General features: G+C 49.1%; 2 long non-coding RNA genes across 3 annotated transcripts; both read left to right on the top strand.

The window, feature by feature from the left end:
- Positions 1–868: 868 nt before the first annotated feature.
- LOC130251622 (uncharacterized) lies at positions 869–6,532 on the top strand. The gene is made up of 3 exons (XR_008840189.1): positions 869–1,021; positions 4,827–6,044; positions 6,327–6,532. It is a non-coding gene; the product is annotated as an uncharacterized LOC130251622 (long non-coding RNA).
- Positions 6,533–7,710: 1,178 nt separating this feature from the next.
- Positions 7,711–9,158, top strand: LOC130255311 (uncharacterized). 2 transcript variants are annotated; one of them, XR_008840905.1, is made up of 4 exons: positions 7,711–7,841; positions 8,245–8,266; positions 8,357–8,436; positions 8,548–9,158. It is a non-coding gene; the product is annotated as an uncharacterized LOC130255311 (long non-coding RNA). The 2 variants fall into 2 exon arrangements; XR_008840901.1 differs by having other exon boundaries at positions 8,522–9,157.
- The last annotated feature ends 7,839 nt before the right edge of the window (positions 9,159–16,997 follow it).

Raw genomic sequence — 16,997 nt, 5'->3', positions numbered from 1 at the left:
ACTACAAAGCCACACTGACTCACCTGTTCAGCAGCTGCTTCCTCACACAAAGTTTTGTCACTGGGTGTCTCAGTGCCCTCCAGCATCTCCTTGTAGAGATGCTTAAAAAAGCAGACATGGGGAGGGAAAGTTTTGGGGGAAAAATGTGGAAAAAAACCCCTGCCAAAACAAAAAAAGTACAAAAACAAGAAGAGAAAAACAAAGAAACCACAGAAACCCAAAAACACCCGCAAAAACCCCAAACCTCCCCAAAAACCAAAACCTCCCAAGAACCCCCCAACCCACCCAAAACCCCACAAAAATCCCCCCAAAAAATCCCCCAAAACCAACCCCCCAAAACACTCAAAAAACCACTCAAAATCCCCTAAAAATCAAAAAGAAACCTAAAAAAAAAAAAAAAAAAAAAAAAACTTTTAAAAATCCCTAAAAAGTACCCTAAAAAAGACTGTGCAGCCCTTTGCTTTCCAAAGGTGGCAACAACTTAGAAAGAATTTGCAGTTTCAGGGAGGCCTCGATGCTCCAGCATCCTGAATCCCAGGGCAGGGATCCTTGCACAGGGCTTTCCTCACGACAGGTGTGACAGCTGAGACAACTGCAGGGAGAGCAGAGGGCACAGGTTCCACCAGCTGCAGGTGTTAATAACAACACACTAATCCCAAATCACTTTCTAATCCAGGCCCAGACTACTCAGTTTGTAGGAAACGGTGCTACAGCAGCTGCTAATCTGTTAGGGAGAAGTGCTCCAGAGAGATTCACTTCTTCACCCATCTGCTGCTTCCCAGGGTGCTGACAAGGTCTTACCACTGCTTGAGCTTGTAGGTAGAGCTACAGCCCCAGTCAGCCCATTTCCTTTTCTATTTACATTTTTGGACAACAAAAGAAATGAAATTCAAGTGATCCTGTTCTATCCAGTTGAATCCTAACTCATGGTTTGCTGGTAGAGGATTTAACACACTTGTCCATAGATGTAATGCTGTTGTGGGTTTAGAAAGTTCTGGACAGCCAGCTTAGGAGTGTGGGAGTCCAGAGTATCTCCCTGACTCCTTTGGGGATGCAAAACCGCCCATGGCAGACCCCTCTGAGACCCCCAAATGGTGCCCAAGAGCTGCAGGGGCTGGATTTAGCTCCTTGGGAGAGTTTGCCAACACTGAGGGAAGAATCACAAAACATGAGAACAAGCAGAGTGTAAATTAGAATATTAGAATGTAGAATAAGTAGGTTTTTGGATTGTTTATATTAAGAGCCATGTGGTCAAGATGGAGGAACCTGGATGTGGTGGGCTCCTTCTTCCTTCTTCTTCATGTTATCCATGTTGGGGATGAATCCTGGGAACCACAGATTGGATGGGGAAAGAACTGGACATTGCAAAGAGATTGCATGGCATTGGGAAGAGTCTGTAAATATTGTATAGGTAGTTTTAGGTATAAAAGATTTGGCACAGCCCCCCCCGGGGCAGTTCTGTGATGGTCGCCTTGCAGAGCGGACCTGTGTCGGGCTGATTGAAACCTTTCAGAAGATAAGATAAATAAACAGCCTTGCAACAACACAAGGTCGTCTGGAGAAGCTTTCTTGCTGGTGACTCTGAGAGAAGCCAGACTCCTGACCCCCTGCATGTCCTCTCTGAGGAGGTCTCACGCCTACAGAGACCCCTGGGGTGGGACATTTGTCGTCCCTGGGTGCACATCTGGACTTGTGGACTCGTGAGTTTTGGCTGCGTGGTTCACAGGGTGAACACGAACGCCAGACCCTGAAAATCCACCTGAAGAGAGCTGCAGAAGAGAGACCTTGAGCTGGTGCCAGAAGAGTCAGCTCCCAGGCTCGTGTCACAAGGGAGGATCCCGGGAATTCCTCTCCCTGTGCATCTGCTGGACGGACGCCCAGGAGAACTCTGACTCGGTTTGGGAATCTTACTTTTGGGTAAGGCTGTTCAGATTTAAGATACACTATAGTCACATACAATGGGTGGGTCCTTCAGCCACGAACAGGTCCAAATATTATCCATGTTTAAGTCTTTGGCCTCCTCCCATTCAATTTCAGTAACAAAGGATGAACTCAGAGATTTGCTTGTGTGGGTACGTTTGCGTTACCCTCGAGCTGGGACAAATCAGATATTTACAATAGAATTTTGGCAGCAGGTGAACAGAGATGTATACCATGCTGCGACAATGAAAGATAATAAAGAAAAGGATCTTTTAACAGTAGCACGAGTAATGCTAGAGGCATTGTCTGCTGAAAAAATAAAGGTTTCTAGTCCTCTGAAGGCCATAGAGGTCTCTCGGGACTTGAGAAGGGGACATCCAGCCAGCAGCTGGTGTCTACACAAATCGTCCCAGATTCCTCAGATTCACCCCAATTCCTAGAATTACCTGAACCTACCCCCCTAAATCGGGAAAACTCAGAAGGGAGGTTTTTCCAAAGAATTTTGTATCCTCACCACCAGCAGGGAGACAATCGCATTCTACCCCGGGGCCGGTGGGGGGATCAGGGCAAGGAGACGAAACGGGACACACGATACCTTACACTTGTGCAATGGCAGAACGAACCGTAACTCCAATTCGTGGTGCCGCGGGAACGCACACAGTAACTGCAACACCATCGGGATTTCAAACCGGTGACATTTTACCGGCTTGGTCACCGCTGCCGCGGAGGGGGACGCCACAGAGCTCGGAAAGCGGGGCGGGGGGGACAGGGACGCGCGCAGCAGCGGCGGGGGGCGGAGATATGAGCGCAGAAACCCCGGTGCGATTCGCTGTCCGCGGGAAAACGCCGCTGGTCAGTGGCGCCTCACCGGGAGCCCCGGCAGAGCCACCCCAGGGGCGGCGGGATCGGCCCGACCCGCGGGAGCCGCGCAGGCGCCGAGCGGGCGGATTTCTCGCGATGCGAGAGCGGCGCCGCCCATGCCGGGGACGGGGGGGTCTCGGCGGGCAGCACACAAGCGGCGGCGGGGCCGTCCGCGCCCGGGGGGAGCGGGTCACACCCGGGAGGGGGATCAGTAGGACAGCCCGACCCGGGAGCAGCCAGCGGCGCATGCGTGGTTCGGCCCAGACGTAGGGAGCACACGCAGGCGCAGTGCCGGGAGGTGCCGGCATCCCCGAACCCGGAAGTGACAGGAACAGAACAGGGACGCTCGAATATAGACAGACGTCACAGCGTGCGGGCCCCAAGGCCAAGATCTAGTTCAGAGAGCGGTGATTTCAGCTCGGAAGGACCGGAAATGGGTCAGCACAGCAGCGGCTCTGACAGCAGATCAGCTGCGGGACGCAGGGCGGGGCTGGCCCGTGCCGGATGGGGGCGTGGCCGAGGGAGGAGTGGCCACACCCCTGGGGGCGGGGCCAGGTGCCGGAGCCCGAGCCGTTGCCATGGCCACGACAACAACAAAGCGAGTCATTCCAAGCGAGGCCAACAGCGCCGCCTCGTGGCGACCCGTTAACATTGCAGGACTATTTTCCAGTTAAATACAAAAAACAAGCGGATGTTGGAAACAAAATTCTACAAGCTCCTGCAGAAGATCCGGGAAACACTTTATGTATTACAGCATCAGAGGGAATTCCAGCAAGCACGGCAAGCGCTGGTTCAAAGGTCTGTGGCTGTGATTCTGAAAAACATTTTTGAAGGATTTTTACAGCAAATGAGAAGTGTTTTTGAACCTCATCTTCAGAAGAAAGCCGAATTTTCACAAAGTTCTCGAATTCTTCAGCCAGAACCAAGAACAATGCAACAAGAACCACAAATACCGACAATATCTGTGGAACAAAGAATGAATGAGGCAGCAGCCTGGCCTCAATCTCAACAAATAGTTTCTTTTCACAGACAAATTTCTGCAGAGACACAGATTTCTGCAGCACAAGATACTTTAGTAGATTGGACAAATATCAGAATGGACTTGGCAAGAAGCAGAGAATGTCCTGCCATTGGGACTAGTGAGAGAGCCATGCCAGTGAATTATGATCCACAAGGACAAAATCCGAGATGGCAAAAATTAATCATGAATTAGTTAAAGACTTAATCGAGGCAATTAGAGATTACGGACTGGGATCTTCATATTTCAAACAGCTTTTAAAAGGTATTTTCAACGAGTATGACTTGACTCCATATGACATAAGATCTCTTGTGTCATTGATACTTACTGACACACAAGGACTTATGTGGGAGAGCAAATGGAGAAGAGCTTCAGGAGCTGCAGAATAAATACCAGGGCGGTCTGCACGCCAACCTCACTGTGGCAGAACTGGCAGGGGACCCTCCTCACAACAATCCAGCACAAGCCTCCAGACTCCCAAGGGAAGTGCTGAAGGATGTCAAGGAAGCAGCACGCAGAGCAATTCTTCAAGTTTCACCAGCAGGGACACATGGTATCATTTACACAGAAATCAAACAAGGACCATCTGAACCTTTTTCTACGTTTGTTGACAAACTTACACAAGCTATAGATAGGCAAATCACAGAAGAGTCGGCCAGGCCACATCTGCTGAGAAGACTTGCATTTGCAAATGCAAACCCAGAATGTCAGAGAGTCATCAGTGCTATCCCAGGTGAGCCCTCTTTGAGGCAGATGGTTGAAGCCTGTGACAAAATTGGAGCTTCACAACACATAGCTTCAATAGTCAAGGAGCAAATAACAGAAGTCCTTCAGACGCAGGTTTTTGCAAATCAAAAGAAGAAAAACAATCCGTCTGAAGGACAATGTTACAATTGTGGGGAATTTGGACATTTTGGAAGAAATTGTCCTCAGTCCACAAAAACTTCCAAGCCATCAGAGCTATGCCCTACATGTCGAAGATGAATGTATCTGGCCAGTGACTGTTATTCTCAAACGGATGTGGGAGTCCAGGGTGTCTCCCTGAATCCTTTGGGGATGCAAAAACCCCCCTGGCAGACCCCTCTGAGACCCCCAAATGGTGCCCAAGAGCTGCAGGGGCTGGATTTAGCTCCTTGGGAGAGTTTGCCAACACTGAGGGAAGAATCACAAAACATGAGAACAAGCAGAGTGTAAATTAGAATATTAGAATGTAGAATAAGTAGGTTTTTGGATTGTTTATATTGAGGGCCATGTGGTCAAGATGGAGGAACCTGGGTGTGGTGGGCTCCTTCTTCCTTCTTCTTCATGTTATCCATGTTGGGGATGAATCCTGGGAACCACAGATTGGATGGGGAAAGAACTGGACATTGCAAAGAGATTGCAAGGCATTGGGAAGAGTTTGTAAACATTGTATAGGTAGTTTTAGGTATAAAAGATTTGGCACAGCCCCCCCCGGGGCAGTTCTGTGATGGTCGCCTTGCAGAGTGTTGGGCTGACTGAAACATTTTGGGAGATAAGATAAATAAACAGCTCTGCAACAACACAAGGTCATCTGGAGAAGCTTTCTTGCTGGTAACTCTGAGAGAAGCCAGACTCCTGACCCCCTGCATGTCCTCTCTGAGGAGGTCTCACGCCTAGAGAGACCCCTGGGGTGGGACAAGAAGAGCATTACTGTAGCCAGCCCACAGCTGGAGGTTTGTTTTAGAAAGAAACTTTTTGGACTCTGCAAAAGTGAAAGCTCAGGTTGTGCAAAAACCATCTGGCTGTGGCATTGCACGCTCCAGACACTCTTCTGTCCATTGCTGAGCAAAAGGTTTTACCTCCTGTACTAAACCAGGAGAAGCACAATGGCAGATTTCCACGTTCACTAAACATTAAATAAGGGCTTCAAAAGAGAAATCTGGGCAGCAGTAAGTGCAAGAACACTTGGCTTCAGTCTAACAGGCCAGCCTCAGAACAGCTCTTCACCTTTAGTGCTGCACAGGTACCTAGAGGTCAGACATCCAAGTGTTATCACCTTTATCTGTGGTGTGAAGATTGCCAGCCCTTAAGGCCAGCAGATCCTGAACAGGGAATGGCCTCCTGCATCAGGCAGGGCTCAGTGGTGCCTTTACCTGCAGAAGGTTGGCTGAAACCATACAGGTCTCTGCAAATACACATGGAGGAGTGGAAGAAAGCTCTCCATGTGTTTCCTCAGGTACTTCCCAGTGGCACTGCTCAGACACCAGAGCTCCAACTGCAGCAGGTGAGTCCTGGAATGCTGGATCAGCACACACAATGGCCAGGGAGGTGTGTGAGCACTGGGCAGGACAGAGAGCCTGCACCTCAACACCACCTGTGAGAGCTCACTCTGGAGAGCCTGAAGGAAAACTCGCTCCAAATCTTTGCTGGCCGATGCTGACATCAATTTCCCCAAAGCCTTAACGTGCTCCTTGAAGTTCTCCTTGCTGAGGCTGTCTTTGGTAGCTGTCTGTAAAGAGCTGCACCAAAACTTGTCCATAGAAGCTTAATGGTTTCCCTATTTTAGGGGATTTTTCAGATTTCTGAGAAGCCAAGCCCATCTCAGGAAGTTGCAGCATGGTTAAAGTGATCTCCTTCAGCTGAGCTGCAGTCATGTACATGTGCAGCTCCTCCAGAGCCTGCAGCTGGTGAGAGTTCCTGGGATAGACCTGGCTTTGGTCCTTCCCCCCAGTCTGCAGCTCTTCCAGGACACCTTTGGTAATGGCTTTGAAATACTTGGACAAGACATCTGTGATCCGTTGTGATGCTCTGCAGGGCAGGGGTGCCTGTTTTCAGCAGCTGGAGCTCCCCAGAACTGAGGTGAGCTGACAGGAGCTTCACAGTGACAGGGTTCAGACCAGGCTGAGGAATAGAGCTCAGCTCCAACGCCAGGAACCAGCTCTCCAGTGCAGGATGTCTGAAAATCAAGGTGAGTGTATCCTCTAGAATGGATAATCACGGTGCAGGATAAAAAATAAACTCATTCACCTGCCTATTTTCCACAGCTTGTCAGTAACAATTATTGAACATGAAATTGTCTACTAGCTGGCAAGAGGATAAAAAATATTAATGAATTACAAGCACATAAATATCATTTATGCTGTGGGATTTATGCTGTTATACTGAACACTCTGGACATGTCTAAGCTCGACTGCAGAGGAAAACTGAGTATTCTGGGGTTCATCAACACACTCTAATCTCCACAAATTCACAGAACAGATGATAGGAGGAAAAAATCCCTCCTCAAGTGCATAATTTTCAATAAGGCTTTACACAGGGCTGAGGGAATACATTTTTTTCTGTAAAAGGTGTAAGAGTCGGTCTGAAGTTTCTCTGATTTGCCTCACGACCATCATCAGGGACTGAGACCTGAGATTGCACCACTTGCCCTGAGCTGGAGCTCCAGCCTGGCCCAGGTGGATGCTTTTGGGCCAAGGACTGTTTGCAGCTGTGCCTGGTGCTTGTCATGGTGCACTGCAGGGTACTGGTTAAAGCACCCTGTCCCTGCACCTGCATCATGGGGCTACAACTCCACATACAATAGTCCATAAATCTTCCCACCTTTTTGGCCAGAGGCCACTGGCTTTGGAAAAGGACTATAAAAAGTGACTTTCTTAAAAAGACTCTGAAATCTTTCTCCCCAACAGATTGAGGACGCGTCTCGTCAGAAAACCATGAGGATGTGTCCTGTCTGTTTCTCCCATCCTCTCTCTCTCTCTCTCCCTCTCTCTCTCTCTCTACTGCAAACTGAATTGTAACACAATAAACTGCATTACTGCTTTCTGCTTAACAAACCTGAGTCTCTTGCCTTTTGTCTTTTGCACCCTGAGGTCGAATGAACCATCACGACTCCCGCTCGGGTTGAGCGGATTGTGACAAGGGGTCACACGGGGTCACTGGGATTGCAGGAGCCCTGCAGTGACAGGTGACCCTGATGTGTCCCTTCTGTCCCCAGCAGTGGCCTCAGGCCTTGGCGGGTCCCTCCTCTTCCTGGTCCTGCTCGTGGGTGGAGCTGTGGGCTGGCACCGGTGGAACAACATGGGTGGGTGACAATGGGGACAATGGGGGCCCTGGAGGGCTGGGGGACCACCAAAATGTGGGGGTGATGAGGCGGCACCCACAGCCTGTGACTTGAGCAGCACTGAGTGCTCAGAACATTTGCTCAGGGTCCTGAAGGTTTTGGGGTGGTGTTGGAGGCCTTGCAGGGATTTTGGGGGTTCTTTCAGTGATCTGGGGGGAATTTGGAGGGTCCCCGTCCCTGCCAGGCTTGAGGTTCTGTGGGCACATGGGATCCAGAGCACTGGGGTAGTTCAGAGGTTCTGAGGGCCACCAATGATGCTCAGGGGTGCTGGGGGAAATTGAGGGTGCAGTGGGGTTTGAAGATTCCTTAGAGGGGTCAGGGCCCTGTGGACCCCACAGTTACCCCTCCCCTCTTTCCTTTGCAGCTGACAGGAAGCAGCAGGAAAGGTGAGTGGGGAGCTCAAAACACACTCTGGCCTTTAACCGCAACCCCCAAGACCTCCCATTCCCTCCCACACATCCCCTTTATTCCCTCAGGGCCCCCCCGGAGCCCCCGGCCCCCCCAGAGGAGGGGGAGGTGCTGTACACCCACGTCGTGAGCACCAAGCAGACGGGGGGTGAGTCCGGGCTGGGACACACACAGAGGGACACGTCACCCATGAGTGTCCCCTGCCCAGATGCCACAGCCAGTGTCCCTCACAGCGTCCCCCTGTGCCACCACACTCCAGGATCCCCAGGTGACCTACGCTGAGCTGCCAGCAGCCCATGGGCGACCGCGGGAATGTGGGGACATCTACGGGAATGTGCTGTGACACTTGGGGAACGGCGGAGTACTGGGGGCTCTGGGGGACCCCACCCTTGGGCAGCCACACTTTTGTGTCCCCCCAGTGCTCCCGTCGGTGCCCAGCATTCATGGGTGGGTGGGCACAATAGGGGTCCTGTGTGAGGCTGCACAGGGCACCCAGAGCTCACCAATGCCTCCACAACAACCAAGGGCCTTCCCCACCCCTCTCCCACTATCAGCATTGGTTCCCCATTCCATATCCAAGTGCTCCCAGAACCCTTAGACACACCCCCATTTCATCTACACAGTTCTCCCAGTGCCCCCAAGGTTTTCCTATTTCCCTTCCTAGTGCTTCTCCATTGCTTCCAGTGCATCCAAGCTGTTCCTATTCTCTCTCCCAGTACCCCTGTACTCCCAGTGCCTCTGCAATGCCCCTCTCAGCACTCCCAGTGCACCCACGGCTCCTCACCTCTCCTCCCAGTGCCCAGGGAACACAAGACTCGTTGCCCTCTTATTGGCATCCAATGCAGCTTTTTCGTTCAAGTGGCAGGGATGTTGTTTCTTTTTTCAGCTTTATCAGGCTTTAGGAATGGGATGCTCTAATTTTTGGCTGCCACTACAGACCAGTGTTCTGGATTCCCTTCTGCCCTGTCTCAAACCCCTCCTGTGACGTGTCCCCCAAATGATGATGTCACAAAGGCCCTGGAGGGGTATTGGAGCCTCACCCTTTTCCAGGGCAGTGGGAATCAGGCCATGGCACAGGGTGGGGTGTCAGAAATAAGAATAATTTGATGTCTCGAGATATTTTGGAACGCCTGACTGTGGCAGGGCTGGGTCAGGCCTTGCTTTTTGTGACACAGGGTGCCCTGTGTCAGTCAGTCTGTCAGCCACGGCAGACTGGGGACAGTGTGATGCTCTGCCAAACCCAGCTCCTGAGTGGCTAAGGAACCAGGAGTCCCAAATTGAGACAGGGCCCTGGGAGGCCCCAGTGCTTCAAAAGCAGAGCATGTGGTGGCCAAGTGTCTGACCTGGTCTTCTCTTGGAGTGTCTGCCCCATTCATGCTGAAACCTAGAAGCTGGAAAGAGTCTTGGTTTAAAAGAGAAACGTCTGCCAAGGAAAGCATGAAGATACCTGGAATGGAAAGAGGATCCGTCACTGTAATTGTTATAATTGTGGGTCTTCCAGGCAAAAATGTAAGAATAGTGTGATATATATATACCATATTGTAATTCGTGTTTTGTATAAAATAAGTCTGCAAAATGAACGAGCCACAGGTAACGGCAGTGATTGCCTCAGAACTAGGTAAATTAACATATCTACAGATCGGACTGCTACCTGATAAGCACCTATCTCCTGGGGACGCCTGGAAACTCACAGGAGAACAGCATTTCCCGAAAAACCCATCACCAGGACTGCATTCCCCGACTCTGGTCCCCGTAAAGATGAAATCAACCACCTAAAAGCAATACACAACGGACACAAAATCTCGTCAAGGAGCAGGAAGGACTTTGTCTTGTGTGGACACCAGAGCTGAATTTGAAAGAAACAAAGGACTGTCCCGCTCCAGGCTATGAAAAACAGTATAAAAAAGAGGCCAACCAAGACAGCGATGTGAACACCAGGGGAACCCAGTGCGATAGAGGCTGGGTAACATCGTGTGTTCACCCAATTCCGACCCGGGCTCGGTATTGTTTTTTCCGGTTGTGGCTTTCCAGGACCGTATTTTGGTCACGAAAATAAAATTTGCCAATTTAACATTTTAATTCGGTTTGATTCGTTTATTACCTATAACAATCTTGATGACCCCGACGTGATCCTGATTTTGGGTTCGGGGGGGGGGCCCCTTTCCGACCAGGAGGCGCCTCGCTGATTTCAGCGACCTGGTGGAATTGGGGAGTTCCCCGAAGCCGGTCAGGATCCCGAACTAAAAATCCGAAAAGCCACAATCGGAAAGGGAAAGTTGGGCCCCGAGCTCTCGGATAACCGCGGCAACGTTTTTCACTCATAAAACTCGACGTGCACGAAGAATCCATGCAGGAAAAGGAGCCGTAAGTATTGCGTGGTTGAGTGAGGTGTGACTGAGCGCGTGATTGAGACGTGATTTTATCACGAAGCGAGTGCAGGACCCCAAAACCGCAGTTCCATTATCCCGCGAGGGGTGTGGTCGGTTGCGGGGGAAGCGAACGTAACGTGGTATTAGCTCTCTCTCTCTCGTGTAAAGCCTAAAACTTGGGAAGTTTTGGGGGTCGGTCACGGGGAGGATCGGGAGGGAAGGTACGTTCCCCGGAATTGGGAATTGGTAAACCTCTCAGATCCTAGGGCAGGACAAGCCCAGGAAAAGGAAAAGAGAGCTCGCCTCCTTTCGAAAAACCCCACGGAACGGTTCTCCGTGTGAGGTGAGTAGATTGGAAACACTTGAAATAAGTTTAAACTTCAATACGATCATACCCGGACCCGGCGGTGGTCCCGGCGTGAAACACGGTAAGTAGGCATAACAAAGGTGGCTTGGGGGGAACCTTTTAAAAAAAAAAAAAAAAAAAAAAAAAAAAATATGGGACAGAAAAAGAGCAAACCTCAGGGAAAAACCCCAGAGAAGTCAGCTAAGATAAGAAAAGGTAAGTTACCCGAAATCCCCAGGGATAGTCCGCTGGGGTGGATGTTGGAATACTGGGAGCAAGGTCCAGATAAAACAACCAAGTCTAAGGAAAAATTGATACATTATTGCATAGAGGTTTGGGGGGGGGAAGGAGATCAAGGAACATGTAGCGTGGCCCATCTTCGGTACATTCGAAAGATGGGTCTGCCAGGCCCTGATTACCCACGTGAACGAGAAAAACCCACAGGTAAAGGAGGAGAGGGATTATGCTAAATTATGGAAACACACTAGCACTGGGTTATACCCAGTTAGAACCTGTAAGGACATTACATCTGTAAGCGAAACATGGGAACCCCTGGACAATCTCCCACCCCCGTACCTAAATCCCACTCCTCAACCTCTTCCTGTACCACCCCCGCTTCCCGCACCTACGAATCCCTCATACCAACCTATGCCTCACCCCTCCCCCGCCCCAATTCCCCAGGCACCGGCTGCAGCGGCGCCTCACCCACCCCCTGCTCCCCCCCTCCCGGGACATAAAGTAACAATTCCTGCTGCTGGAAAAATTGGATCCCCGCCAGCAAGCAGGACCCGACACAAAACAAAAGGGAGTATATAATGACGATAGTGGGGATAATACAGACGGACATCAACTCCTTCCTTTAAGGGAAGTGCCCATTGCCCCGGGGGTCATCGGATTTGTACACATACCAATTAACACCGCAGACGTAAGAGCATTTAAGAAAGAAATGGGCGATCTAATGAATGACCCGATAGGAGTTGCAAACCGGTTAGACGAATTCTTAGGAACTAGTGTATACACATATGATGATATTAATGCTATATTGAGGTCATTGTTCAATACTGAGGAACGGGACATGATAAGGCAAGCTGCGATTCGGGATTGGGAACGCAGGAACCCCCAGGGAGGACAAGGGGATCAAAGGTGGCCGAGCATGAGACCGTCGTGGGACGCACAGACAGAAGAAGGCAGGTTAAGAATGATAGAATTAAGAAGCATGGTAATACAGGGTATACGGGAGGCCGTTCCCAAAGGGCAGAACATGAGCAAGGCACTGGCACAATGTCAGGGAAGGGATGAGACGCCAGTTGAGTGGCTTGAGAGATTGAGACAAAGTATCCGAATGTATTCAGGGACGGATCCTGACTCTCCTATAGGGGAGGTCCTCCTGAAAGCACAATTTGTGGCAAAATCGTGGGAGGATATACGGAGGAAGCTCGAAAAAATGGACAATTGGCAAGAGAAAGGACTGCAGGAATTATTGAAGGAGGCGCATCGGGTTTATATGAGGAGGGGAGAGGAACAACAAAAGGCACAGGCAAAGGTTTTAGTGGCTGCCGTGAGGGAGGCACAAAAGCAGGAGCAGACTCGGGACAGCTCAGGACCGGCACCGAGCCAGCAGACCCAGGGGAAGCGAGGCCCCTCCCAGACAAAACAGGCGGCCGGACGGAGGGAGGATCTGGAGTGCTTCTACTGTGGGAAGAAAGGTCACTTTAAGAGGGACTGTAGGAAGCGGATGAAAGACGAAAAAATGTTCCAAGAGGATTAGAGGTGTCAGGGGCTTTTTCATTTAGGGTCCAGAACATCCCGGGAGCCCCTGGTAAAAATAAGGATAGGACCCGAAAAACTAATTTTGATATTTTTAGTAGACTCTGGTGCTGAGCGTAGCACCGTCCAACAGCTGCCTTCAGGATGTACTATAAGTAAGGAAACTGTGATGGTGATTGGAGCAAAAGGGGAGCCTTTTAGGGTACCGGTAATTAAAGATGTTGAAATAGAATTTGAAACGAGGTTTTGTTTAGGGAATCTGTTGTTAGTTGAAGAAGCGGATTACAACCTGTTGGGGAGGGATTTGATGGTAACATTGGAAATAAGTCTAATTGTGGAAAGTTCTCGGCTTGTGGTACGTTTATTTAGACTAACAATAGAGGATGAGAATAGAGTTGATTCAAGGGTTTGGCACACACAAGGGGAGGCGGGGAAATTAGAAATAGAACCCATACACATAAAAATAGATAAACCTGAAGAACCTATTAGAGTTAAGCAATACCCCATCCCCCTAGAAGGAAGGAAAGGATTGAAACCTGTCATAGAGGACCTCCTTAATAAAGGAACCTTGGAACCTTGCATGTCGAGACATAACACTCCTATCCTAGCTATTCGGAAAGCTGATGGTAGCTACAGGCTGGTACAAGATCTTAGAGCAGTAAACAGGAGAACTAAGAGCTTGTTCCCCACAGTCCCAAACCCATACACACTTTTGAATAAAATTTCACCTGAGGACACCTGGTATAGTGTAATAGATTTAAAAGATGCATTTTGGTCCTGCCCCTTGGCGGAGGATAGTAGAGACTATTTTGCCTTTCAATGGGAGGACCCGGATACCAGTCGTAAGCAACAATACCGATGGACTTCCCTACCTCAAGGATTCGTGGACTCACCCAACCTGTTTGGTCAGGCTCTGGAACAGCTGCTAAGCCAATTCGTGCCGGTAGAAGGGACCAAGTTATTACAGTATGTAGATGATTTATTAGTGGCTGGTCAGGAAGAAGAGGACGTCAGGACAACCTCCATAAGATTGCTGAATTTCTTGGGAGAAAAGGGGTTAAAGGTTTCTAAGTCAAAGCTGCAGTTTGTTGAGCCTGAGGTTAAGTATTTAGGACACTGGCTGGTGAAGGGAAGAAAGAAATTAGACCTGGAAAGGATAGCAGGAATTATATCCCTTCCCTCCCCCCGAACAAAGAGGGAGGTCAGGCAGCTGCTGGGACTCCTGGGTTATTGCAGGCAATGGATTGAGGGATACAGTGAAAAGGTGAAATTTTTATACGAGAAATTGACCACTGACAAGGTAAAATGGACAGAAAGGGACGAGGAGGGGTTCAAAGAGGTAAAAGAAATCCTCATGACAGCTCCTGTGTTAAATCTCCCAGATATAAAAAGGCCATTTCAATTATTTGTGGACGTTAGCAACCAGACTGCCTACGGAGTCTTAACACAGGATTGGGCAGGAGCTAGGAAACCGGTGGGATATGTATCAAAGCTGCTAGACCCAGTAAGCAGGGGTTGGCCCACTTGCCTACAGGCAATTGTAGCAGCAGCATTACTGGTGGAAGAAGCAAAGAAAGTGACATTTGGAGCCTCGTTAGTGGTGTATACTCCTCATGATGTGAGGAGTATATTACAACAAAAAGCAGATAAGTGGCTCACGGATGCTAGATTGTTGAAATATGAAGCCATACTAATACACTCACATGATTTAGAACTACGGACAACCACTGCATTGAATCCAGCTCAATTCCTGTACGGGGAAGCATCAGAGGAACCAACCCATGAGTGTGCAGAAATAGTGGAATTGCAGACAAAAATCAGAACAGACTTGGAGGAGGAGGAACTCGAAGGGGGGGAAAAATGGTTTGTGGATGGGTCAGCTAGGGTAATAGAAGGAAAGAAAAAGTCGGGGTATGCAATCGTAGATGGGAAAACAGGGGAAGTAATCGAATCAGGACCCCTCAGTGCAAGCTGGTCGGCTCAAGCATGTGAATTATATGCGGTTTTTCGGGCATTAAAAAGATTATTAAAGGGAAAAGGGGAACAATCTTTACAGATTCAAAATATGCCTTTGGGGTGGTCCACACTTTTGGGAAAATATGGGAGGAAAGGGGGTTAATAAACACTCGAGGACGAGGATTAATTCATGGGGAATTAATAAAGCGAATCTTAGAAGCTATCCGAGAGCCAGAGGCAATCTCAGTAGTACATGTAAAAGGACACCAAACAGGAATACAATTTCGGATCCGGGGAAACAATTTGGCCGATAAGGAAGCCAAAAGTGCTGCACTAATGACAGTAAGTACCCCAGAGGTTGGGGAGAGCAGTACTTGGGAATATCCCCCTCGTCCCTCTCCAAAAGAGGTTGAGGAATATAAGAAGATAGGAGGGACATTAGAAGATGGTAAGTGGAAGTTACCAGACGGGAGGGAATTAGTATCAAAGGACTACACCAGAAAAATTCTGAGGAGATTGCATATGCAAACTCATTGGGGATCCCAGGCTCTGGCAGAACAGTTCCTGAGATTCTTTGGGTGTAAAGGGATTTATGAGCTGGCTAAACAAGAGGTGCAAGGGTGCCTAACATGCAAGAAAGTAAACAAAGCCAGGACACGACAGGTAATCTGGGGTAGTCGCCCTATAGCCTATCGTCCCTTTGAAAGAATTCAAGTGGATTTCACTGAATTACCCAAGGTTGGGAGGTATAAGTTTTTACTAGTATTAGTGGACAAATTAACTCATTGGGTGGAAGCTTACCCAAGCTCTAGGGCTACTGCCCAGACAGTATCTAAAGTCCTTCTGGAAGAACTCATCCCTCGATATGGTATAATCAATCATATAGACTCAGACCAAGGAACACACTTCACCTCAAAAATTATTAAACAATTAGCGGAGGCTCTGGGAATTCGGTGGGAATACCATACCCCATGGCATCCTCAGAGTTCTGGACAAGTTGAAAGGATGAATCAGACATTGAAGGCCCAGTTATCAAAATTAATGATAGAAACTAAAATGTCCTGGCCAAAATGCCTCCCCTTAGCATTATTAAATATCAGGACTATGCCTCATTCTGAGACAGGGTTATCTCCTTTTGAAATGTTATACGGTATGCCCTATGATCATGGCATGCCCGTGGGACACCCAAAAATAGAAGATGGACAAATACAACCATACCTAATAACCATAAATAAAAATTTACAGGATCTTCGAAAGCAGGGAATTGTCACACAAAATGTTCCTCTAGGGTTCGCCATACACAAAATCCAACCTGGGGATTACGTTCTCATAAAAACCTGGAAAGAGGTTTCTCTCTCTCCTCACTGGGAGGGTCCTTTTCTTGTCCTTTTGACCACAGACACAGCAGTCCGGACAGCAGAAAAGGGCTGGACACATGCCTCCAGAGCGAAAAAGATCGAGACAAGAGAGGAGACACCCGAGTGGAAAGTGATCTCCCACCCTGGAAACCTCAAGCTAAAATTGCGTCGGACAAGTAAATGAGCACCTTAGATCAGATAAGGTGTTCAGTTCCTGAGTGCAGGTGTTTTTCCTTTTGTTCATTTCAGGTGCCAGATTTGTCGTGAGGTTTGGGTCACACATTGTATATGGGGAATCAGGCCTAGAGGTCTCTGTACTAAGTGCCTTGAGAAAGAGCTGTCTCTGACTGACCGAATTCTAATACTTGCCACCAAATTGAATAATATTGTACCGGAGTTGATCCAGTGGTTTCGCTTGTACCAACACGGGATTAGGGGAAAGCTAAATTGCAGGACGGTAATTTTGGAAATTGAGTGCCAGAAAGCAAATAAAGTACCTTGTTGGACAGATACAGTAAAGTTATCAAGGTGGGATGCCTTTAAGGGACGGGATGCAGTTTGGACTTCACATTGGTCCCCTGAAGAATACTTCTGCTGCCAAGAAGATGGTTTCCCTCGCCGCCAGCAGCAACCTGGTGGGCGTAGGCAGAGGCAGAGAAGTACACCTATGGGGAGTCCTGGTGAGCCTGAGCCTAGTCGTGTATCCTCTGACTAATGCATACCCAGAGAATGCCCTGAGCCCTGCAATACAAAGCCATAATGAGTGTGGGGAGTGCACACGAATTAGTACCCCTGCTCACCCTGTCCTAGCTAATTGCACCCCTGAGGGAAAGGAGGAGCACTGCACCCTTAACGGCACTCAGTATTGTAAAGTGTAAACTGGGGGAGAAAATGGTATGCTATGATCCCAAGG

The sequence above is a fragment of the Oenanthe melanoleuca genome, chromosome 1, assembly GCF_029582105.1.
Source record: "Oenanthe melanoleuca isolate GR-GAL-2019-014 chromosome 1, OMel1.0, whole genome shotgun sequence".
Classification (NCBI taxonomy): domain Eukaryota; kingdom Metazoa; phylum Chordata; class Aves; order Passeriformes; family Muscicapidae; genus Oenanthe; species Oenanthe melanoleuca.
This window is presented reverse-complemented; position numbering and strand designations above follow the sequence as displayed.